Raw genomic sequence first — 24866 nt, forward strand, 5'->3', positions numbered from 1 at the left:
ACCATAAGTGACTCTTAATCTCCCAAAACAAACTGAGGGTTGCTGGGGGGAGGGGGTTTGGGAGAAGGGGGTGGGATTTTGGACATTGGGGAGGGTATGTGCTTTGGTGAGTGCTGTGAAGTGTGTAAACCTGGTGATTCACAGACCCTTACCCCTGGGGATAAAAATATATGTTTATAAAAAATAAAAAATTATTAAAAAAAAAGAATGAAATCTTGCCATTTGCAACAACATGGATAGATCTAGAGGTTATAATCAAAAGTGAAATAAGTGAGTCAGAGAAAAAACAAATACCCTATGATTTCACACATGTGGAATTTAAGAAACAAAACAAATGGACAAAGAAAAGAAGCAACAGATCACAGAACAGTCTCTTAACAGAGAATAAACCAATGGTTCCAGAAGGGAAGTGGGTAAGATAGATGAAGGGGAATGAGAGTACTCTTATCATGATGAGCACTGAGAAATGCATAAAACTGTTGAATCACTATACTGTAAACATGAAATTAATATAACACTGTATGCTAACTATACTGGAATTAAACATTTTCTTGAAAATATTATCTTCTTGCGGTACTATCTGCTGAAAAGGCTTTAGAAATTATGACCTACCTCAGAAATCAGCATCTCCACACCCAGATTGGGTTCTAACTGTCATTTTCCACTAGCAGGCCCTAAGAGTCATTGGAAAAATGAATAACTCCATGTCTGGGGCAGGAATTAGGAAAGATGAGCCTGGACTATCTTATCATTCCAGAAGACAAAAGATGCTATTAAAATCATGTCAAAAGGACTTGGAAGATGATCCATGAGAATGACCTCATTTCTGAATGGTAGAAGCATTCATAAAGATAATGGAGGTTTACTGTGTACATGTTAACTGTGGAGATCTACTGGAAAAGGCAATATCCAGTAGGAAGGTGTATTCCCCATTCTAGAGTTCAGGGGAAGATCTAAGTCTTCAGGTGAAGCTATGAGAATGCATGAGATTGTTTCTGGAGAATTAGAGAATGAGGAGGGATGATGACCATTCTTTTCTTGATAAATGAATGGAAACAATGAAGTCAGGGCTAATGGGAAGGGAGGGCCTATGGAATCACCAGGAGTGACCCAGCCTTCTTGTCTGCAGTGACCTCTGGGAGGACATGTGGGCACAGTGTAATGGTCAGAAAACCACACTAACAAGCAATACTGGTTGGAGAGGGAGAAGAGGATTAGGGAGAATGGTGCTAAAGAAGAAAAGGGAAGGGGTGCCCAGGTGGCTCAGTGGGTTAAAGCCTCTGCCTTCGGCTCAGGTCATGATCCCAGGGTCCTGGGATCAAGCCCCGAGTCAGACTTTCTGCTCAGCAGGGAGCCTGCTTCCTCCTCTCTCTGCCTGCCTCTCTGCCTACTTGTGATCTCTGTATGTTAAATAAATAAATAAAAAAGAAAAAGAAAAGAAAAGGGAAGAGTTTGTATCAAAAAAAGGAGAAATGAACAGTTCTTACTGATAGAGAGAGCAAGTAAAATAATGAAAAAGTCCCCTGGAGTTGGCAAGTAGTGGGTTGAGTCAGGGTGAATTTAGCACAGAGATCAGGGAAGAAGAAAAACATGGAGATGTGTAGCTTCCATCATGTCGGGAAATGACCAGAGGAGAAGCAGACAATGTCAATACAGACACAGGAACATGGGGGATAGCCAAAAAGCACAATCCTAAATGCAGGAAAAGACTTACCAGAATTTGAAAGCAATGGTTTAGAAGTATAGGTTTATAAACCCTTATCTGAAACTCCTAGGACCAGATGTGTTTCTGGATTCAAAATTTTTTAGATTTTATAAAATTAATAATGGAACATACATAGTTAATACATAACACTTCATAACCAAATACCCTAATAGTTCTGCAAACAAATATATGAGTACTAGCAAGTAGGATAAATAGCTTCATATCAAGTCAGATATATTTTTGTCACAAAGTAAGATTCAAAGAGCTTTCAGTTCTCAGTGCATTTCTTTATTTCAGAGTTGCAGACTCTGTAGCAAAGAAATGCTAAGAGCAGATATACAAGTTTCTGCTGAGCAGATGGTGAAAGGGACATTGACTGAGAAGAATAAAGGTCTAAGTGTCTAGGATGGAAAAGGGAATATGTTGGGAAGAGGGACAGCAGAATAAGGAGGATGGATGAGGAAGTCCTGGGCAATATGAAGAGAAAAGGACTCTGAGTACAGGCTTAGCATTGAAGGCAGGAGCCAAGATGCCAAGGATATGGGACACAATTGAACAGACTGGGTTTATGAAAGTTGAGTTCCAAGAAGTATCAGGATAATGAGATTAAAAGACTACATCCGTTCTTACTTTCCAAATAGAAAACTGCTGAGAGGCTCTTCTGAAGTCTTTTTTTTTTTTTAAGATTTTATTTATTTATTTGACAGAGAGAGATCACAAGTAGGCAGAGATGCAGGCAGAGAGAGAGAGAGAGGAGGAAGCAGGCTCCCCGCTGAGCAGAGAGCCCGATGCAGGACTCGATCCTGGGACCCCGAGACCATGACCTGAGCCGAAGGCAGCGGCTTAACCCACTGCGCCACCCAGGTGCCCCTTCTGAAGTCTTTTGAAGGGAAGTCTGAACAAAGTTGCTAAGGGGTCCAGAAGACTTTTCAAGTGCACCCTGTCTGTGGTGTCACAGCTTGTGGGAGTAGCCGGGGGACTTAAGCCTTGATATGTTTATAGCACAGGACCTCTCCTTATGTGCTCGAGGAAGAGAAGGACCATCTATCTCACAAGCATCATCCAGGTCTTAGCACCTCAAAATGTGGGTGTTTGCAGCCTCAGAGCTCTGCCATCCGTTTCATGCAGACCTATAGAAAAAGGATTACCAGGTTTCTTGCCTTTCTCCCCAAAGAAGGTCATTCCTGAGAACCAGCAGTTAATGCTTTAAATGTACTTGGAGATCATAGATAAAAGGCATGTCTTAAAGTAAACATGTAATTTTATATGCATGTGGAATGCCTTTTTTCTACCATGCCTTCTAGGTTTAACAGTAGGTACAGAGATTATATTTGGCTTGTTCTAGTAATATTTAATATACTCCCACCAGGCTGGAAAGACTCTTCAGCCTCTGCCAAAGTTTTTCCTTAAAGACTCACATGCAATGAACCTCAATGAAGGTAAGTCCCTGGCCAGGGAGGCAGGAGACCAGGCACACACTGTTTGAGGCAGAACCGGACCCCAAACACTGTCATTCCTGCACCATGCACTTCAGCAAAATGAGCAGAGATTAACAAAACATCACATTAAACCACTCAGCTCCCTTTCACAAAAGTCACGGATGGAGTGAGGGGAACACCAGGCTTTGGCTCAGACCTGTCAGGATGCCGCTGGCCAGAGTCCCTGGGGAAAGTAGGGGGTTTATGAACACCTGAGAGCAGGCATGTGAGCTGGTGTTTAAGCAGTTCCAACATATCATCAAGGGCTTCAGCCAAGTTAATGAGAACCAGAGCTCCAGACCAAAACGCTTATTTTGAAAATACCTATTTTTCAAAGATTTTGCATTTTAAATTAAACCATATGAGTAATTGTATCCTAGCTTCATAGTCTATTCTGGAAAATAAAATTCTTGTCCCCGAACTTAGGAAAAAAATCATAATTTTGCAGAAGGAAAGCAGCTAGCAGGGAGAGGAGTAGAGAGTAGAGCCCCAGGGTACCCAAGCTTAAGCTATAGGGGCCACCTGGACCAGCAGGGAAGCAATGGTCCCTGGAAAGAGTTTCCAGACCACTTCCTCTCCCTCCACCCAGATATCCAAGTTCACCTTACAGGCTAATCCTACCTCTACCTTGTTTCTATAGAAGGTGAGAACTAACTACAAATTAGTGAATCTGAGACATTTGAAATTCATACTTTTAAAAAAAATTCTGTATAGGAGCACCTGAGCAGCTCAGTTGGTTAAGCGTCCAACTATTGATTTCAACTCAGGTCATGATCTCAGGGTCTTGGAATTCAGCCCTGTGTCAGGCTCCACACAGGGCATGGAGCCTGCTTGAGATTCTCTCTTTCCCTCTTCTGCTGGCCCTCCCCTCTTTCTTTAAAAAAAAAAAAAAAGTAAACCCAAGGATTGTTCATGGCCTGTAAATGGGACAAATTCATCTTGTTGGTGTATCTGTTCTTTTCATTTTTTTTTTCTTTCTTTAATTTTCTTTTGTCACAGGGGTAACCTTCCCTTTCTGGATTTTATGTCTAAGAGTCATACATTGCTCTAAGCGACTACCTCCAGAAAGAATGCATAAGGTTAAACTGATGATAGGCCCTACAAATTTCTACAAATTTTACTACAAAAGTTACTACAAATTTCTACAAATTTTACTACAAAAATTACTACAAATTTCGACAGACTTAATTCTGTTGTTTCTCCTTCTTTGACTTGGTGATGTTGCACCCAAAACTATTTAGTTAGAATAAATATTTTCTTGGTTTCGGGAACCAATTATGGAACCATCAGTAAAACTTGCTAGTTCTCCAAGAGGCATTCATCCCCCCATTAAATCATTAAATAAGGTAATGACAGAAGGCTGCAGAGAGTACCCATGGGGAGCCAGATGAGAGGTAGAAGGGTCTAATGGAGTTAAGCAAGGTTGAATATTCAAATCCTGCCTTTTGCCAGCTTTGTGAATAGAAGTTAATATGTACAGAGCTTTACCCATGTACTAGGCACTCTCCTTATAACCTATACATTTAATTTTCACATATAAAATCCATTTTCATATGAAAACAGAGACACCAAGATTAATATCTTACTTGAACAGTGTCTGAGAACTAAAAAGTGGCAGAACTAGGAAATAAACTAAAGTCTGTCAAACTCCAAAGCTCCTTCTCTTAAGACTTAGATTTGCAAAGTAAAAATTGTGACAAACTAGGTCCCAGGAATTTAGCTAATCAATGCTAAATTGATTCACTGATTCATTGATTTGCATCCAGCTGTGATATGAGGGAAAGAACAAAGCATCTAAGTGCTTCCAAATTCAAACTCTTCCCCTTATGAGTGGTATGACCTTGGACTAGCCATTTAAGCCAAGTTTCAGTTTTCTTAACTAAAAAAATAAGACAATAAGAAAAGGGCAAAAGATAAAGACCTAGTATTGCAATTGCTGGGTCATAGGTGTTTATCCCAAAGATACAGATGTAGTGAAAAGAAGAGGTACATGCACCAATGGTCATAGCAGCAATGTCCACAATAGCCAAACAGTGGAAGGACCTGAGATATTCTTCAACAGATGAGTGGATATAGAAGATGTGGTATATATACACATTCATATATATGTATATATATGAATGTGTATATATATATATGTATTTCAAAAAAAACAAAATCTTGCCATTTGCTACCATGTGAATGGAACTAGAGTGTATTATGCTGAATAAAATAAGTTATTCAGAGAAAGACAAATATCATGAGTTTACTTGTATATGAAATTTAAGAAACAAAAACAGATGAACATAGGGGAAGGGAAAGAAAAATAAATAATAAAATAATAAATAAAATAAAATAAAATCAGAGAGGGGCACCTGGGTGGCTCAGTCAGTTAAATGTCTGCCTTCAGTTTAGATCCTGATCCCATAGGGATCGAACCCCATGTCCAGCTCCCTGCTCAGCCAGGAGTCTGCTTCTCTCTCCCTTTGCCCCTCTCCCTGCTTACACTCTCTCTCATTTGTGAACTTTCTCCCTCAATATCATCAAAGCCATCTATGAAAAACCCACCGCAAATATCATTCTCAATGGAGAAAAACTGAAAGCTTTTCCGCTAAGGTCAGGAACACGGCAGGGATGTCCATTATCACCACTGCTATTCAACATAGTACTAGAGGTCCTAGCCTCAGCAATCAGACAACAAAAGGAAATTAAAGGCATCCAAATCGGCAAAGAAGAAGTCAAATTATCACTCTTCGCAGATGATATGATACTATATGTGGAAAACCCAAAAGACTCCACTCCAAAACTGCTAGAACTTATACAGGACTTCAGTAAAGTGTCAGGATATAAAATCAATGCACAGAAATCAGTTGCATTTCTCTACACCAACAGCAAGACAGAAGAAAGAGATATTAAGGAGTCAATCCCATTTACAATTGCATCCAAAACCATAAGATACCTAGGAATAAACCTAACCAAAGAGACACAGAATCTATACTCAGAAAACTATAAAGTACTCATGAAAGAAATTGAGGAAGACACAAAGAAATGGAAAAATGTGCCATGCTCCTGGATTGGAAGAATAAATATTGTGAAAATGTCTATGCTACCTAAAGCAATCTACACATTTAATGCAATTCCTATCAAAGTACCATCCATCTTTTTCAAAGAAATGGAACAAATAATGCTAAAATTTATATGGAACCAGAAAAGACCTCGAATAGCCAAAGGGATATTGAAAAAGAAAGCCAACGTTGGTGGCATCACAATTCCGGACTTCAAGCTCTATTACAAAGCTGTCATCATCAAGACAGCATGGTACTGGCACAAAAACAGACACATAGATCAATGGAACAGAATAGAGAGCCCAGAAATAGACCCTCAAATCTATGGTCAACTCATCTTCGACAAAGCAGGAAAGAATGTCCAATGGAAAAAAGACAGCCTCTTCAATAAATGGTGCTGGGAAAATTGGACAGCCACATGCAGAAAAATGAAATTGGACCATTTCCTTACACCACACACAAAAATAGACTCAAAATGGATGAAGGACCTCAATGTGCGAAAGGAATCCATCAAAATCCTTGAGGAGAACACAGGCAGCAACCTCTTCGACCTCTGCCGCAGCAACATCTTCCTAGGAACAACGCAAAAGGCAAGGGAAGCAAGGGAAAAAATGAACTATTGGGATTTCATCAAGATCCAAAGCTTTTGCACAGCAAAGGAAACAGTTAACAAAATCAAAAGACAACTGACAGAATGGGAGAAGATATTTGCAAACGACATATCAGATAAAGGACTAGTGTCCAGAATCTATAAAGAACTTAGCAAACTCAACACTCTCTCAAATAAATAAAAAACTTAAAAAAAAAGATTAAAAACAGTGAGGGAAGCAAGCCATACAAGACTTAACTATAGAGGAAAAAACCGAGGGTTACTGGAGAGGAGACCAGTGGGGGAAAGGGCTTTATAAATGGGTGATGGGCGTTAAGGAGGTCATGTGTTGTGATGAGCACTGGGTGTTCTATATAAGTGATGAATCACTAGATTTTATTCCTGAAAACCATTATTACATTGTATGTTGAATTTAAATAAAATCTTGGGGGACGCCTGGGTGGCTCAGCTGGTTAAGCAGCTGCCTTCGGCTCAGGTCATGATCCCAGCGTCTTGAGATCGAGTCCCACATCGGGCTCCTTGCTCAGCAGGGATCCTGCTTCTCCCTCTGCCTCTGCCTGCCATTCTGTCTGCCTGTGCTCACTCTCCCTCTCTCCTCTGATAAATAAATAAAATCTTTTAATAAATAAATAAATAAATAAAATCTTGGAAGAAAAAAGAATTTTTAAAAGAAACTAATAATTATGCTTGTCTCAGTCTTATTGTCAAGATTATATAAGAAAATTAAAGTAGAAGCATCTATCACAAGGATCTCAGTAGGTGCTAATTATGTTACTCAAAAGGAAATATAGCATAGTGTCTAAGTGCTTGGCCTCTCGCTCATTCAACAATATTCAATCCCAGCTTGATCACTTGGCAGCATCACCCTGGACAAATTTAGTTCTTGGCAAAATGGATACACTATTGTAATAATCTCTGCTAGGTCCTCTAACAGTGCCTGACATTTGGTATTAAATAAATGAATTTATTTGAATTTATCAGTGTGAGTGAGCAAAGACTTCTTTAGCAAGTTAATTAGTTTGACTACCACATGCTTGGAAAAAGGACTGCTACTGAGAAAAATAGTATCAATCTACAGTTTGTGCTAGATGGTTCAAGCTAAAAGCTTAACACTTAGTAGAAGAAACATACATACATAGTTGTGACTCCATGGGTGATAAAAGTGAATCATTTATGAAACAGATCAAAGACAGTGATTTCGTTTTTCTACACCATTTTTGGGGACACATATTGTGTTCCCACTACCATGCTTGGACTGAGAATGCAAAGATGAATGAGGAAGGATTCTTGATCTTAAGAATTTATAATCTATAAAAGAATCAGATGTGAAAAGAAATAACTCTGATGCAGGTACTAAAAGCTACATCGAAGTTAAGACTAAAGGGCTAAGGAAACATCAAATGGTTTTATATTACTCAGTAATACAATCACGCATACAGAGTATCACCTTTGCAAGCTGTGATAACAAAAGCATAGACTTGGGGTAGGCAAAAGAGAGAGAGAGAGAGCACAGAGAACCCCAACGCAGGAAATCAAGATTCTATCATGGCTAGCAGGAAGAAAGGGATGGTCAAAGCAGTCAGACTAGCGGGATTCTGGCAAAATTAGAGTGGTGGTAATGGCAACCAAATGTTCAGAAAACTAAATGACCCCTCTAGTTTCAAATATTTTAAAGCATTACACCCAAATGTATATAAATACATGCCATACCTACAAATTCCAATTTGGGGGTTGCAAAATACAGGCAAAAGATGGCACTACCGTCTAGAAAATGATGCCCATGGGGAGGTAGTAGTCAAGGCTGAACTGGGCTAGTGGCTGAGGGAAAGTAGTCATGGAGTGCTGGGTTCAGTTCAAAATTAGAAAAGGCAGCACCCAGCAGAAGCAGCAATAGACGATCCTTCCAAGTTGATGAGAAACCACCCAGGAAAAGCAAGAGCCCTAAAGTTCTCCATTTCAGGCACGTAGCATGGGATAGGATTTAGGAAACTGCTTCTCAGCGGCTTGCGTACTGCTCTCCTCTGTGTTTGCTGATCACAGTGCATATGGGGTAAATTTTCTAGAAGAAATTTCCTAGATGTACAGCCCCCAAACCCCTCAAATATAAGGTCAAAAAGACTAATCCAGGGAAAATGGCAAGGGAGACTCCTTCTAAGAGACAATTTGGAACTGGAAGGCCAGGGTGGGCAAGATCAGCAGGGAAGGGGCTATAGAGACCACCAGACCTGAGTCTCCTGGGCTATTGCTTGAGGTCCCACATCACCCCCCAGACACCTGTGACTTTCACTTGGTACATACCTTTGTTCCCAGCCAGACTGTAAGCAGGAATAATGTCATTTTCCTTCACAGATTGCTTGGCATAGAGAGGTAACCGTGATAGAGATGAAATAAGGGTGTGGAATTCAGCCCTGGAAATACTGTGTATTTCCAGGCACAGAGGTTGAAATGAAAGTCTATGATGCCGGGCCGCCTGGGTTCAAACCCTGCCTATTCTTTTTTTTTTTTTTTTTTTTTAATTTATTTGACAGACAGAGATCACAAGTAGGCAGAGAGGCAGGCAGAGAGAGCGGGGGAAACAGGCTCCCTGCTGAGCAGAGAGCCTGATGCGGGGCTCGATCCCAGGACCCCTTCATGACCCGAGCTGAAGGCAGAGGCTTAACCCACTGAACCACCCAGGCACCCCAAAACCTGCCTATTCTTAACAGCTCTATGAGCTTGGGCAATTGTTTGTCATCTTGCACCTCGATTTTTGCATTTGTAAACAGAGTAATAATAATGCCTACCCCAATGCTCTGGGAATTAAATGAATACAAGCACTTACAGTAGTGCTATACTTAGGTAGATCATGTTATTATTCTCCATAGCCCAGTGAATAGTCCATGTTAATTTGCTTTCCTAAATATTCTCATCTGAAAAATGAGGGTGTAAGATCCAATCTCACAACTGCCGTGGAGCTAATGAAGTCAAAAAACAAACTGAATGGAAAATGCATTCCAAATGTTTGTGTTTGCTGTTATCACTGCACATAGTAGGCACTGGAATCTATGACAGCTAAAATATGGGATAAAAACAGCCACTGAGAGGCTGAGAGGCTGGACTAGACCCTCTCAAAATCCATCATCCCAAAATCCTGCACAGGAAAGTTATTTGTAAACATGATTGCCAGACAAGTGTTCCTTGTTAGCTATGCAGGGGCCCTGGAGACCAGCACTGCCATGTGGTAAGATCAAGTGAAGTGACAAACTCTGCCAAGTAGAGCTCTGAGGCCATACTTCACATGTGCCTGAGAAATAACTCCCCCAAAGGCCTCCTGTGTTGTGCAGTGCCCCACCCCCCCATCTTGGCCACCTTTCCAAAGACCCCCAGCTTTCTCCTCCAGCAATCCTCCGGACTTTGGCCATTCCCAGTTGGCATGGAGGTGCAGAGCTTGGCACATTCTTCATTTCATCCCCCTGGATTCACCCCAATGGGGTGGTTCTGCCTGGCTGTCCCACACAGCATCTCTAGGAGAGTTAGAAAGGAATGTGCTTAACTTGCCAGCACCAGGAGCATAACCAAAGCCAGCATGGCCTGTCATCCAAGGTAGTTTACTGCTCCCATCATCACTGTAATACACACACAGAGCAGACCCTGGGAAGAGTCTGCGTCCTCCCCAGAGCCAGGGCGATGGCCAGAAAACCACATGGGAATGTGGGTTCTCCTGCACAAGCTGGGTCACTGATAATGGAGCCTTAAGCTCCTTCCAAGTGGACACTTGACAGGTAAGAGAGAAGAGGGAGAGCTGGCAGAAAAAAAAAAGCATCTGTCCCTGAAGCTCTTGGCTCCATATAAAACTTAGAATGGCTCATTTAAGATCAAATCCTAGAGCTTTGCAAACCAAGGCCATTTGCCTACCGCTGAGCTTACTGTATGCCGTAGTGTATGTACTCAAGCCCCTCTCAGCAGTGCCTTCTTCACTTTAGCCAAGGCTAAAGGTGCCCTGAGACTTGGATAAATCCGTGAAGATAAGCAAGCCATTCACAGCACTACAGTGTCACAGGTATTCAGAAATGCTGATTCTTCTACTTCCGACATGGGGTTAGTCCTTCAGTCCATTTTATGTTTCATAAACAGGATTATGACCCTTAATTCAAGTCATTCATAGTCATTCACCTATTGATTCATTCACTTAATCAACAAATATTTCTTGACTGCCTACAATGTGCCAGACACTATGTGGAGACAGAATAGTGATCAAAGCCAGAAGTGATTCTTGTTCCTGTGGTCCAGTAACACATTCTCAGCAGAGGAAATATTGCCCCAAAGGGGAACAAGCTGGATCCCAGGTGGTGAAAGAACCTATTCATTTTATGTATAAAACAGATATGTATATAGTACATGCAATATACACAACTGTACACATATATTGCATATATATACATCATGTAGGCATCCATATGTACATAATATATATAACAATATACCTATTGTTGCTGTAACAAATTATCTTAAACGACTAAATAAGGTATATTTATTATCTCTCAGTTCTGGAGTCAGAAGTCTGAAGTGGGTCTCACTGGGTTGAAATCAAGGCCCGGCATGATGGCATTTCTTCCGTAAACTCTGGGGAAGAATCAGTTTCCTTGCCTTTTCCAGTTTCTAGAGGTTGCCCACCTTCCCTGGCTCTTGGCTCTCTTCTATCTTCAAAGCCAGCAATGACAGTCACGTCTTTCTCACACTGCCATCTCCCTCACACTGATCTCCTGCCTCCCTCTTTCACTTATGAGAACCTTGTGATTACACTGAGCCCACCAGGATAATCCAGGGTAATCTTCCCATCTCAAGCTACTTAACAAACTTTAATCCATCTGCAGGTCTAATTTCCCCTTTCCATGTAATAAGACTTGTTCAAAGGTTCCAGGGTTTAAGATAGAGATGTCTTGCAGCTGAGAGGGGGCGCTATTCTGTCCACAACAGTCTATCTGTAGTATTAAAATTTCCAATGGGAAGGTTTAGCAAAACATATCTAAAAAGTTCTCTTTAAGGGAGCAATAATCAAAGATTGAGAAATTGTGGTCTACCAGGAGGCAACACAAGGTCTTGACTAAATCTATACACACTGGGGTCAGTCAGCCTAGGTTCAAATCCTAGCTCTGTGCTTATTAGCAATGTGGCTGTGAGCGAGTTACTTAAGACTTCAGGAAAGAAGGACAGTAATAGGACATACTTCCTCAGTTATGTGAGAATTAAATGAGTCAGTGCATTGAGAGGACTTAGAAATTGCCAAATACAGATCTTCCTTGATTACAATGAGGTTACATCCATATAAATCCACTGTAAGTTGAAAATTTAAGAAACAAAACAGTTATAAACATTCGGGTGCATGTGCCCCTTTGGATCACTACATTTGTATCTTTAGGGTAAATACCCAATAGTGCAATTGCTGGGTCATAGGGCAGCAATGTCCACAATAGCCAAACTATGGAAAGAACCTAGATGTCCATCCACAGATGAATGGATCAAGAAGATGTGGTATATATACACAATGGAATACTATGCAGCCATCAAAAGAAATGAAATCTTGCCATTTGCGACAACATGGATGGAACTAGAGCGTATCATGCTTAGCGAAATAAGTCAAGCAGAGAAAGACAACTATCATATGATCTCCCTGATATGAGGAAGTGGTGATGCAACATGGAGGCTTAAGTGGGTAGGAGAAGAATAAATGAAACAAGATGGGATTGGGAGGGAGACAAACCATAAGTGACTCTTAATCTCACAAAACAAACTGAGGGTTGCTGGGGGGAGGGGGTTTGGGAGAAGGGGGTGGGATTATGGACATTGGGGAGGGTATGTGCTTTGGTGAGTGCTGTGAAGTGTGTAAACCTGGTGATTCACAGACCTGTACCCCTGGGGATAAAAATATATGTTTATAAAAAATAAAAAGTTAAAAAAAAAAAAAGAAAAAAGAAACAAAACAGTTGGTCATAGGGGAAAGGAAGGAAAATAAAAATAAAATAAAAACAGAGAGGGAGGCAAAACATTAGAGACTCTTAACTATAGAGAAAAACCTAAGGATTGCTGGAAGAGAGGTGGGTAGGGGAGATGGTCTGAGTGTGTAACAGGCATTATAGAGGGCACTTGCTGTGATGAGCACTGGGTATTATATGTAACTAATACCCAGTATTATATGAATCACTAGAGTCTACTCCTGAAATTAATACTACACTATATGTTAACTAACTTGAATTTAAATAAAATCCTGGAGAAAAAACTCATAAGATGAAAATGCATTTAATATACCTAACATACTGAACATCACAGCTTAGGCCAGCTTACCTTGAACATACTCAGAACATTTACAGTAACCTACAGTTGGGCAAAAATTATCCAAGACAAAGCCAGTTTTATAGTAAAATGTTGAATATCTCATGTAATTTACTGAATGCTGTACTGAAAGCAAAAAACAAAAGGGTTGTGAGTATATAGGTTGTTTACCCTTGTGGTCACATGGCTGACAGAGCTGTGGCTCACTGCCCCCAATCAGTCACGACAGAGGATCATACTGCATATATCACCAGCCTGGGAAAAAAAAATCCAAATTTGAAATTCAAAGTATGGTTTCCACTGAATGGGTATCACTTTTGAACCATCATAAAGTAGAAAAATTGTAAGCCAAACCATCATAAGTCAGAGACCATCTATAGGCAATAAGTGTTTGATAAATGTTTTCATTAGTGTTAGGCAAGACAATAAAAGATTATTCAAATAGTCACAGACATAAATGTCTAAGTTCTAATGATGATGAATGCCGAAAAGGAAAAGAATACTCTTGCAGTGTTGTAGGAGTATAAGCAAAGGGGTCTAACAGTGGGTAGGAGGGTAGGGAAGAGTTTCCTAAGGAAGTGACTTCTGAACTGAAATTGGAAGGATGAGTCGGCATCAACTAGATGAAGAGAAGGAGGGTAGGGAGAGTCACGAAGAAGTTCCCAAACAGAAGAAACATCATGAGAGCGTCCTTGGGGCAAGAGAGCCATGGCTGCCCCAAAGAGAGCAGAGGCAACAGGGTGGCTGCCAGGCCAGGCTGGAGAAGTGATGGGGCCAGATCTGAGAGCTTGGCCCATATTCAGGACTTGGACCCTCATCCTAAGAACAATAGGAAGCACTGATTGAATTGAATCAGTGACAGTATGAGTGAAATGCTCCATACTGACTGGAGAAGGGAAACAGTGGGTGCACAGAGACTAATCTGAAGATGGCGGGGTGATGGAGAGCAGAAGGACATGAAGAGAAAGGAGATACTTATGGACTTGCAAAGTGTGGCAGAAAGGAGGGGGTAGATGCACACACCTAGTTTCCAATGTCCCCTGTGCAGATCCACACGCATCTGCCAATGCTCAAATCCACCCCAAGAGTGTGGGTAGCCTGTCCAGAGAAAAGCCTGCCAAAATGTCTGATCAGTCCTGCCCAGATGTGTGGGGACTTCTTAGAGCACTCTACACACCATTCTGTATCCCGGGTATAAAATAAACTTTAAATTGGATACAGCTTTAACAAAAAGTGGTGCTGGCAACAGCTCTTCTTTTAAGACCTCTGTTTACTATAAAGTGTTTTAAGCATGACGTTTTAATTTCAACTTTTTTAAAATATGTATTCTGTGAGAAATAAACAGAGATGACTTAACTGGAAATTGAACTAGGGTCTCCTGGCTCTTGGCCCACATTTCTACCCAGGGATGACTGCTATAGCACAAATCCATCTACCCAAGCTGCTGTATGACTGGTATGAGCTGTACTTATGTTACCCTTAAAAATGCACACACTTCTTAGCCAGAGGGTCCATAGACCAAAGTATTGATCTGTTAGGACTTCTGCTCCAAGGAAGCCTATTCAATATGTGACATAATGATTTAAGACCAGATTGTGGCTACACATATTTCCCCAAAAGCTCTCTGCATTTGCCTATTCAATATCCAGGACAGGACCACAGTTTACAAACCAGTAGCTCTAAGTTTCTTAAACCATCTGCCATAGCAGTGGTTGGATAAGAATCTACTCAGAACAAACAAGACTGATAGAATCTAAACCATGGAGAGAAATTAATAGAGGTGAGGGGTGGAAGAGAGGGGGAAAGGAGGTATGTTCCTGTTTCTTTCAGAAATAATGAAGTCGAGAGACTTGGGGTTTACTCCCGCCTCTGCCATTAAGTACCTGTGTAACCTACACAGTTCAACTAACAGTGAACAAATTAATGAATGAATCCATTAAGCAAGTCAATTAGCCAAACAGTGTAGGAATCAATGAGTGTCCAAAGATACCTAAGCCACAGTACCTACCCATGGAGAGTTTAAAAATGAGAGGTGGATACTTAAACAGGAACGAAATACCTAATAGGAACAAGTACCTAAACAGAAATACAATAAAGTGTCATAAACGATAAAGCATACATATTCCCGAAGGACCATGGGCGAAACCAATCCCAACCTGGGTGCAATGAGATGAAAAGGACGGTAAGTGAGGCTAGAGAGATGCATGGGGGTTAAGTCACAGAGTGGCTGGGAATTCGGAATTCATCCTAAAGATGACAGGTGCCTCAGCCCAGAAGTGGCATTTGCCACATGCAAATACTAGATGGATTAATCTAACCTCGATAGCAAAGGAGTTAAGTGGACAGGGGAAGAATGGGAAAGGCCAGACAAGGGGCTGTTATGTTAGGGCCCCAAGAAAAGGCAATGAAGGCTGAACCAGGGCAGTGGTTGTGGGGGAAAAGAGGTGGCTAGAGCCTTGAGAAACATTTTGGTCAATAAAGCACGTGATACTTATCTTCAAATTTAGATTAGAGAAGTCCCTTTACCATTCTGGGCCACAATTTCTTCAACTATAAGTTAAGAGTCAAGTCTAGGTGTCCTACAAGGCCTGTAACAGTCCATGGTTCTAATCACTGGAGATACAGTCACACCTGCCTAAAGACAACAGAAACTTCACTAAGAAGGGAAATAAAATTCCTTATGAGGACAGGTCCAAGAGGCAAGGCCCTTCTAATGATTAAAATTTCAGGATTAAAACTGAAGTCTGTAGAACTATAAAAGTCACAACATCTGGTAAAGATGGGTTTGTTTCCTGAAACTTGCTAAGACTACAGCTTGAAAGAGCAAGATGTCCTCATATGAAAGGAAGCATTGCGTTCCACAATAGGTGCATTGCCAGAGTGCACTAACATTTGAAAATCTGATGTACTGTTAAAAAAAACAATCACCTTTATAAACAGATCTTTTTACCCTTTATCCAGATGTTTTCCCATTACAGAGACATGAATTCATGAGTGGACTTGAGATCTTGAACATTTACAGTAAGATGTTTCCTTCATGAGACTAAAATATTTCTTGACTGACACCACCTTCTTCCAATAAAACAAATATCAGAAGGGTTAGGCATCAGAACATACATTATTTGATAGAGTTTCCCTTTTAAGAATATGTGTAGCTCACTATGGAGTATTATGCCTCTATCAGAAGGGATAAATACCCAACTTTTGTAGCAACATGGACGGGACTGGGAGAGATTATGCTGAGTGAAATAAGTCAAGCAGAGAGAGTCAATTATCATATGGTTTCACTTATTTGTGGAGCATAACAAAAAGCATGGAGGACAAGGGGTGTTAGAGAGGAGAAGGGAGTTGGGGTAAATTGGAAGGGGAGGTGAACCATGATAGACTATGGACTCTGAAAAACAATCTGAGGGTTTTGAAGTGGTGGGGGTGGGGGGAGATTGGGGTACCTGGTGGTGGGTATTATAGAGGGCATGGATTGCATGGAGCACTGGGTGTGGTGCAAAAATAATGAATACTGTTATGCTGAAAATAAATAAATTAATAAAAAAAAAGAATATGTATAGCTAAAATTTAAAAAGGCAACCAACACCAGAAGCATGAAAAATGGACATTTTCACAGAATCTCACAGAGTTTCAATATGCACAGGAAAAACAGACTTTTGGTCCAAATGGAATTACTTGCCTTTGCAACTCAGGAGTTCTTTCTCAGCTACAAAAAAATTTAAAAAAAAAAAAAAGTTGTGACTATCGTTTTGTTTGAAAATTTAAGTGATAAGGAGGTCCTTTCATTTTTTTAATTCAAATGTTTTATTGATTTTCCAAAAGACTCCTCATAGAATCCCCTTCAAATGAGTTCTTTTTATGTGAATGCATTTTTTAGAAGTTTTTATTTTAATTTGTTAGTTACCGTACAGTGTTCTATTGGTTGCAGGTATGATACAGTGATTCAACATTCCCGCACAGTGCCCGGTGCTCATCACAAGTGTCTTCCTTAATCGCCGTCACTTATTTCACCCATCCCCACCTCCCGCCCCGCCCCGCCCTGCCCACATCCTCTCTGGTCACCTCAGTTTGTTCTCTATAATTAAGAATCTATTTCTTGGTCTCTCTTTTTCCTTTGCTCATTTACTTTGTTTCTTAGATTCTGGAAATCATAAGATATTTGTCTTCCTCTGACTGTCTTCTTAGCGTAATACTCTCTAGCTCCATCCATGCCATTGCAAATGGCAAGATTTCATTCTTTTTTATGGCTGAACAACATTACGTTGAATATATACAACATCTTCTTTATCCATTCATCAGTCAATGGACACTTGGGCTGCTTCCATATCTTGGCTACTACAAATAATGCTGCTATAAACATAGGGGTGTGCATATCCCTTTGAATTAGTGTTCTTGTATTCTCTTGGTAAATGCCCAATAATGTGATTGCTGGATCACAGGGTAATTCTATTTTTAACTTTTTTGAGAAACCTACAAGGAGGTCCTTTTAAAATTATTTCTTTGGAGACCTGAATATGAAAATATGCCTTGTATTACTTTTCATAGCTAATGAGCTTTTTCTATATTTCCCCCAATGTAATCAAATGAAATAAGATGACCTATCTTTGTCTCCTATGCTATCAAACTATGGATCGCCTCACTAAGAAGGGCTACTGAGTTTCTGAAGAAAGACTTGGGATCCAATTTGTTTCTCTGAACAAGCACCTCTGCACAAAGGGACTAACTCCGCTAACTCAGCTATTGTGGGAAAGGATTACCACCTCACTGCAGCCCCTTGTGTCCCCACACAGGCTCCCCCAAACACAGGCAGAACATGACCCTGGGGGACTTGCTCCTGAAGGTTTCCTCATTGTCAGGAATATCTGGCCCATATGAAAGTTTAAATAATACTTATAGTTATTTTCCATTTTAGTTTGCTTTCTCTTTCAAATTGAGGAGTATTTGGCAAGTTTCTGATAGATAATGTACATAATGAAACCCCCCTCCATACTCGACACACACATATACGTACTACCATCCTTCATATACACCCTTCTAAATTGGACAACTAAGAAAAATTAAGTTTTGCCTTGACACAGGAAGGAAGAGTATTTGCGTCTTTTATTCAGCCTGAATTACCCATTGGAGGATCTTCCCATTTTTGAAAATCACCTTGATTTAGTTAAGAACAGAATCATTTATGAAAATCCTTTTTAAAGCAAATAATGCAATCTTTCTCAAGCAGAGCTGATTTTTTTTAAGATTTTATAGAAATAGACTGAGAGCACAAATAGGCAGAGCAGCAGGGAGAGAGAGAAGCAGGCTGTCTCCTGAACAGGGAGCCCAATGCAGGGCTCAATCGCAGGACCCTGGGATCATGACCTGAGCCCAAGGCAGCTGCTTAACCGACTGAGCCACCCAGGCAACCCCAGAGCTGAATTGTTGATAGCTAAAGACATGACTATCATCCTCATTCCCTGCCCGCCAAAAAATTGCTTATGTTTTACATCTCTGTTCCTCAAGACTTCTAGGTTTGATCCCCTCATCCCCAAGCCACAGCAACTTCAAAGATGCCCAACAGTGGGGATAGGTACAATGCACCCTAGCCAGTGCAGTTCTTTCATTCTCATATTTCTAATGGTTCCTGGAACCCTGAACTTCAGTAAAATTTGCTAAGCAGACAAGTGTTAATACTCGGACCAATTCACTCAAAGAGAAACAAGTTGGCCACAGCTGCAAATAGACAAGGTGAACAGTCCACACATGGGATGTCTCCTGGAGCAGCCCCTAAGCTGTGGGGTCTCTAGCTAGGGAGGAGAAGAGAGGTCTCCAGCTACAAATACTAGAAGACAGTTTCTCGCTGCTAACCAGCTCACTTTTGCTATAAATAATCAATTAGAGGATGGGAGAGCTACTTTGATACAGTTTTGTTTTTTTTTTTAACATCAATTTACTTAGTATAATTTTCTTGCCCTATATTTCTTTTTTTTTTTTTCTTTTAAAGACATGTGTCTTCAGGGCACTTGGGTGGCTCAGTGGGTTAAAGCCTCTGTCTTTGGCTCAGGTCATGATCTCAGGGATCTAGGATCCAGCCCTGCACTGGGCTCTCTGCTCAGTGGAGAGCCTGCTTCCCTCTCACTCTCTGCCTGCCTCTCTGCCTACTTGTGATCTCTGTCTGTCAAATAAATAAATAAACTTTAAAAAAAAAAAAAAAAACCTGTAAGAAAAAAAAAAAAGGAAGGAAAAAAAAGACGTGTGTCTTCACTGGCTGACAGGGACAAATTTCCCCCTGCTGCCCCGTATAAATCCACCTCGCTGTCTATGTTGCCACCCCCTACAGCCCTCCAGCTGGATTCCATGATAAATAAATAATGCTGCTGCTGCCCTTGTCTTTATCTCGAACCAGAAAATGAACACAATTTCAAAAACCTGTTTTCTAAACTCCCAGGGACTGAGACAGGAAGGGGGGCGGAGGACGGGCCGCCTGTTTGTACACCCACTGGCACTGCCTCTTCCTTACCAGTGAAGCTTTCCATGGAAATTCTGGCTGCATTAACCTTGGCTAAGCTTGGGACTATTTTTGGAAGCCTAAAAACCTCAGGGGAGTGACTTTTACTTTTATTCATGTACAGGGTCCTTACTTTTATTTATTAAAGAAACAAAAACATGTCTCCTGCTTAACTTCAACCAGCTTTCATGTCAAGTCAAACAAAACTTGTTGGCTGGTCCAATCGGCCTTTGGCCAGGGTAGAGGGGGAGCCCCTTCCGCAGCGTGTCTGAGGCATATGTGACCTGGGTATTAATCACCCTTCAGAGAAAGGGAGGACTTGCGGTCTTCTGAGACTTTTGTACCAAAGGAACAACTGTAGGAGAGTGTTTGAGTCCAGCCGGGAGAGAAAAAGGATCTGGGCAAAATCCCAGCCAACCTGAAGTGTTTTCCAAAGCATTTCAGGTAGGAAAGAAAAGAGATGGAAGGCTCTGTGCTCCCCCCAAAACCCAGCACGGTGACACGGACATCCTAGAACCTAAAAAAATCAGCCAAGAGGATCACGAAGTGAGAATCACCCCAGAGACTCAGCTTCACCCCCTCCCAGAGTCTAAGTGTTCATTTTAACAAGTTGTGAAGGGCAGGCAGCCAACCCCTCGGCCTCTACAAGACAAATTGATTCAAGGTTTTCTCCTGCAGCCTGCAGCCAGGGTGCGTGCGACAATAGCCGCAGGAGAGGTGTGCTTGTTTTATCTCAGCAGTGATTTGAAATTCTCTTACCCAGGACTAGCGGCCCACCAGGCGTCTATAGATGGGAGCAAGAAAGAGCAAGGATTGCAAGCTCTCCTAGGGCGCTAAACAGAGCTGCTGTGAGAGTCCCCAGGGAAGGTACTGGGGTGGGGGGTGCCGCCCGGCCTCATAGCAAGGCTAGCCCTCCATCACCTGAGCTCCTCCTTTCCTCCTGGACCCTCAAATATTATTCTAGCTGGGATTCACATCATATCCCGACATGTTGGACAATGGCTCCAAAGCACTGTGCTGCAATGGGCAAATCACTCCATTTTCCCTGGATGTGAGTTTCATCCAGTTAACTGGGTGTGTGACAGAGGCTGCCAGCTGTTCTCCATAAATCTGTTTCATCTTCTTCCTGGGCACACAGCTAGAGTACATAGCCTCGTTTCCTTTGTGGTTAAGCGTGGCCATGTGACTAGCCAACAGACTACGGACAAAAGTGTGGTGTGCCATTCTAAGGCCAAAAAGTTGGTGTGCCCCCTTTTTCTCTTCCCACCAACTGGATGTGGTTAATGCTGGAGACCTAAATATCCACATTGAAGATGGCAGAGCTGGAAAATATATCCCAAGATTGCCCTGTGAAAGAAAGCTGACCTTTAACCAAAATATCTCACTGGGACTATTTCATGAGCAAGAAATAAACACTGATTGCACCGGGTCACTAAAGCTCTGTGACCAGTTACTGCAGCTGACCCTACCCTGATACGGTGTGATAAAAAACAACAACAACAACAACAACAACCACCTTTGGCCTGCCTACCTCGAAGGACAGTAGGAAGAAATACTTTGTGCAGAAATACATCACATCCTTCAAGTCTAGAGCAGAAATAACATCATCTGAAGAAAGCAAATCACCCGTAAATTAACAATATGTACTGAATCCAGGCATGATGCTATTTAAATGTTTTGTAAGAATTATTTCATTTAATCCACATAATGAAACCACTATGGAACAGATATTATTGCTATTCCCATTAACCAGATAAGGAAACCAGGGCTTACAAAAGTGAACGCCTCACCCCATATTCAACTAGAGTTGAAAACAGCATGTCTGACACCAAATGAGTAACTGGGACTTTTAATTAACTAAGTGAAACTTTAAGAGCACTCTGACTCAATTACCTATTTCAAAAGAAAGCCATCTTTGGCCTACTATTTGCCATCCTGCTGATTCAGTTTTTCCAATTTATTTTCCATCTACACACACAGTTCCCATCCATGGCAGCTGGTGTTCTTTCAAACAAATGATGCAGACTACCACCTAGATTCCTATCATAAGTTTGGATGCAGGTTTTGACGTTTACTAGGTGTATTTTAAAATCTCAGTCCAGTACACTTTTTTTTTTATTCCCTCTAGAACCTCTTTTGTCCTCTTAAGTGCATTTAATATAAGCTAAAAGACAAAGAAATGCTGTTTAATGGGTGAAAGAGGGCAAGGGCACCTCCCAGGTATTAACTCATTTAAGAAATCTTAAAGCAAGGTTACCTCATGCTTCCACCATTAGACAGAGTCCCAAAGTACAATTACCAAAGCCTAGTAATGAGACCACCAAAGGTAGGCAGGCCATTATAAAAATTTAAGAGCTATTGAGTACCACGGTGTTGCAGCCGGTCAGCTCAGTTATTTAGCACATGTTTTTTCCATCCTTGCAATGCATGGGGAAAATTCAGTGTCCAACATATCTCAAAACCACATTTCCACCTGTGTGGGGCAGTGGAATTAATAAGCATATAGAATAACCTCACAAATTTGGATCCCACTCATCTGGAATTCATGATATTTCAGTTACGCATATGTGGGCCTGGCCAGAGAAAAAGGCTGGCAGGGGTAGAGAGGTCACTGCACAAAGCTCCAGTGAAGAAGGGCTGGCAGGGTCAAGGGCGGGTGAGGAGAGAAATCAGGCTGCAGGGCTCAGAGACTGTTACACATGCATGTTTTAATGATCAAATTAAAATCATACACACACACACACACAAAAACACACACACACATACACACACACAGAGTCACTAATTGTGGGCTGAGATGGACTTTACCCTTTGATACTAATGTGGGTTTGGGAAGTAAATTTAAATACACTAATGAAATTGGAGAAAGAAGGTTTCACCTACTTGCTGATTCAACCAAACAGAAAATTTTCTTGTACTTTTCAGAAATATCTTCACAAAAGCTATTGGCAAAGTTATCTGTTCACTGAAGGATAGAAATGGTGCAAGCCTTAGGGTCTTCCTGACATAAAAATGATAAAATGTCAGTCTATAAGATATAGTGCAAACCTGAGACTTGTAATAACTCTGATTACCCGGTCTGTAAGGATAGGCTCCTCTGCAGAGAAGTAGATATATCCAAGCTCAGAACTAACTATGGACCTGCCAAGGTAAATCCACATTTGCTGTGCTAATTTCTGTTGTTTAAAAAACAGGTAATTTCAAAGTAGACATCAAAACCACACTAGTTAACCATCCTGGGGCTCCTTCTCCATTTTATCCTAGGGACCTGCTCCCTCCAGCCTCTTCAGACATCCTCTAAGATGATGAACATAAGAAAGCCTTATTACCTTTGGGGATGGTTTTTGTTTTGATGCTGTTAGAAAAAATAAAAAGCATAAATATCCCTACAGAGAAAAACGTGTTCCAATACCTCCATGAGACATCAAAATAGATCATTCTCTCTTAAGGAAAAGAAAACATCAGTTCAATATGACAAATACCTTCTTGTAATAGTGTAATGCACTAGGCAGAACAAAAGTTAAAAGAAAGGAAATCTCTACTTAACTGTTTACTGAATCTTCTTTTTTCTTCATACCAGAAAGCAGATCACCATCTTAGTTTCCAGAGCTGTCCCAGGACTTTTGCATGTTTCTCTGCCTCTTCTCTTCCAGACATTTTCCAGCTATTGATCAGAGGAAAAAGATAAATAACTGAAACTGTATTCCTAAGAAGAACTACTTTCTTCTGTTCTGATTATTAAGCATTCAGAAAAGACAGACAAATATAAAATAAAAATCACCTATAATCTCACAGCTCAGAGATAGAATTTCATCTTTTTAAACTTTTTCTATACATAAATATGCATATATTGTTTTAAAATTTTTACCAAAATAGTAAGGCTTTATAGTCTTATTTTTTTCCTTCTTAAAGAACACATGATGGTTACATTTCCTGATTAATGAAGACCAACATTATCATGGTGAAGGTACATAATTTAACCAATCCTACATTGATTTACAGCTAGATATTTTCTAATTTTCCACCATTATAAAGAATGCTGTGATAAACAGGCTTTGTGCATATCTGAGTAAAACTGCTCCTTTGATAAATACTCTCCTTAAGCACATACATTGTCTAAGAATTTCCATTCTTATTGTCAAACTGTACTTCAGAATGTTCTGAATTTCTAAGTTTACTATTCTAATAGCAAGGCAAGCAAATATCCACCACCCACCTTGACAACTCTTAGTCTTAACAGACTTTTTATTCTTTGCCATTGTTCAGTTTCTAGAAAAGCAAGACAAGCATTTTTGGCCATTCACATTTCTTCCCTCATGATTTACCTATGTACTGCACACAGTTGTTTGTTTGTTTTTATAACGATATACTCTGTTTTTTGCTGAATAACTGGGACCCTCAACTGCTCTGAATTTGCTCCAAAGTTGTCCTCCTTCTGCTACAGATTTGTTAGTCTCAGACTAAAGGTGTCTATTGTCATCTTTCCTAAATCAGTGTCCCTCTATCCTAGCAATGATTTTTCTGTTAGCTTTAGATATCTTAAAGGAGTCATACTGTGTGTGTCTCTCTCTCCACTGAAACAGCAAGAAGTGGGACAAATTAGAATGTTATAAGTGATGTAATAAGGGGCCCTTGTTAGATCTTAAGCTGTATTTTTCTGCTGAGCCTCAGACATGAGCACTGGGGTAAAATTTGAAATTTTAAGTAAAGATCTTCCTTGGATCCACCAGGACCACTCATTGAAACCCACACTCATTCACTGACCCAGGTAGAATTATGGCAGACATTAAAAGGATAATAATAATAATAATAATGCTTTAATGTTCAATTTCTGAAGTTTTACATAGATGTTAAAAATTCATAATAGAAACAAGAACGTAGAAAGCCAAAACTGTTTACGTTGTAGGAACCAGCCCTTTTAAGAGGAAAAGACCTTTGGGAATTAAAAGTTAAACCATGGGGTCCCTGGGTGGCTCAGTTCTTAAACACCTGCCTTCAGCTCAGGTCATAGTCCCAGGGTTCTGGGATCAAGCTCTGCACTGGGCTGCCTGCTCGGCGGAAAGCCTGCTTTTCCCTCTGCTACCCACACCCTGCTTGTATTTCCTCTCTTGCTGTCTCTCTCTGTGTCAAATAAATAAATAAAATATTTATAAATAAATAAATAATAAAAGATAAACCATGAAAGAAGCAAAGCTTAGAATTTATAAGACTATAGATTTGATCTATG

General features: G+C 40.7%; 1 long non-coding RNA gene across 1 annotated transcript; it reads right to left on the reverse strand.

Annotated features, from left to right (window-relative positions):
* Positions 1 to 13318: 13318 nt before the first annotated feature.
* On the reverse strand, positions 13319 to 24183 carry LOC309860594. Its single transcript, XR_014309473.1, has 3 exons — positions 23856 to 24183; positions 23187 to 23303; positions 13319 to 13401 (listed from the first exon to the last, which is right to left on the reverse strand). It is a non-coding gene; the product is annotated as an uncharacterized lncRNA (long non-coding RNA).
* Positions 24184 to 24866: the final 683 nt, after the last annotated feature.

Source organism: Mustela nivalis (assembly GCF_964662115.1).
Source record: "Mustela nivalis genome assembly, chromosome: 2".
Taxonomy (NCBI): Eukaryota; Metazoa; Chordata; class Mammalia; order Carnivora; family Mustelidae; genus Mustela; species Mustela nivalis.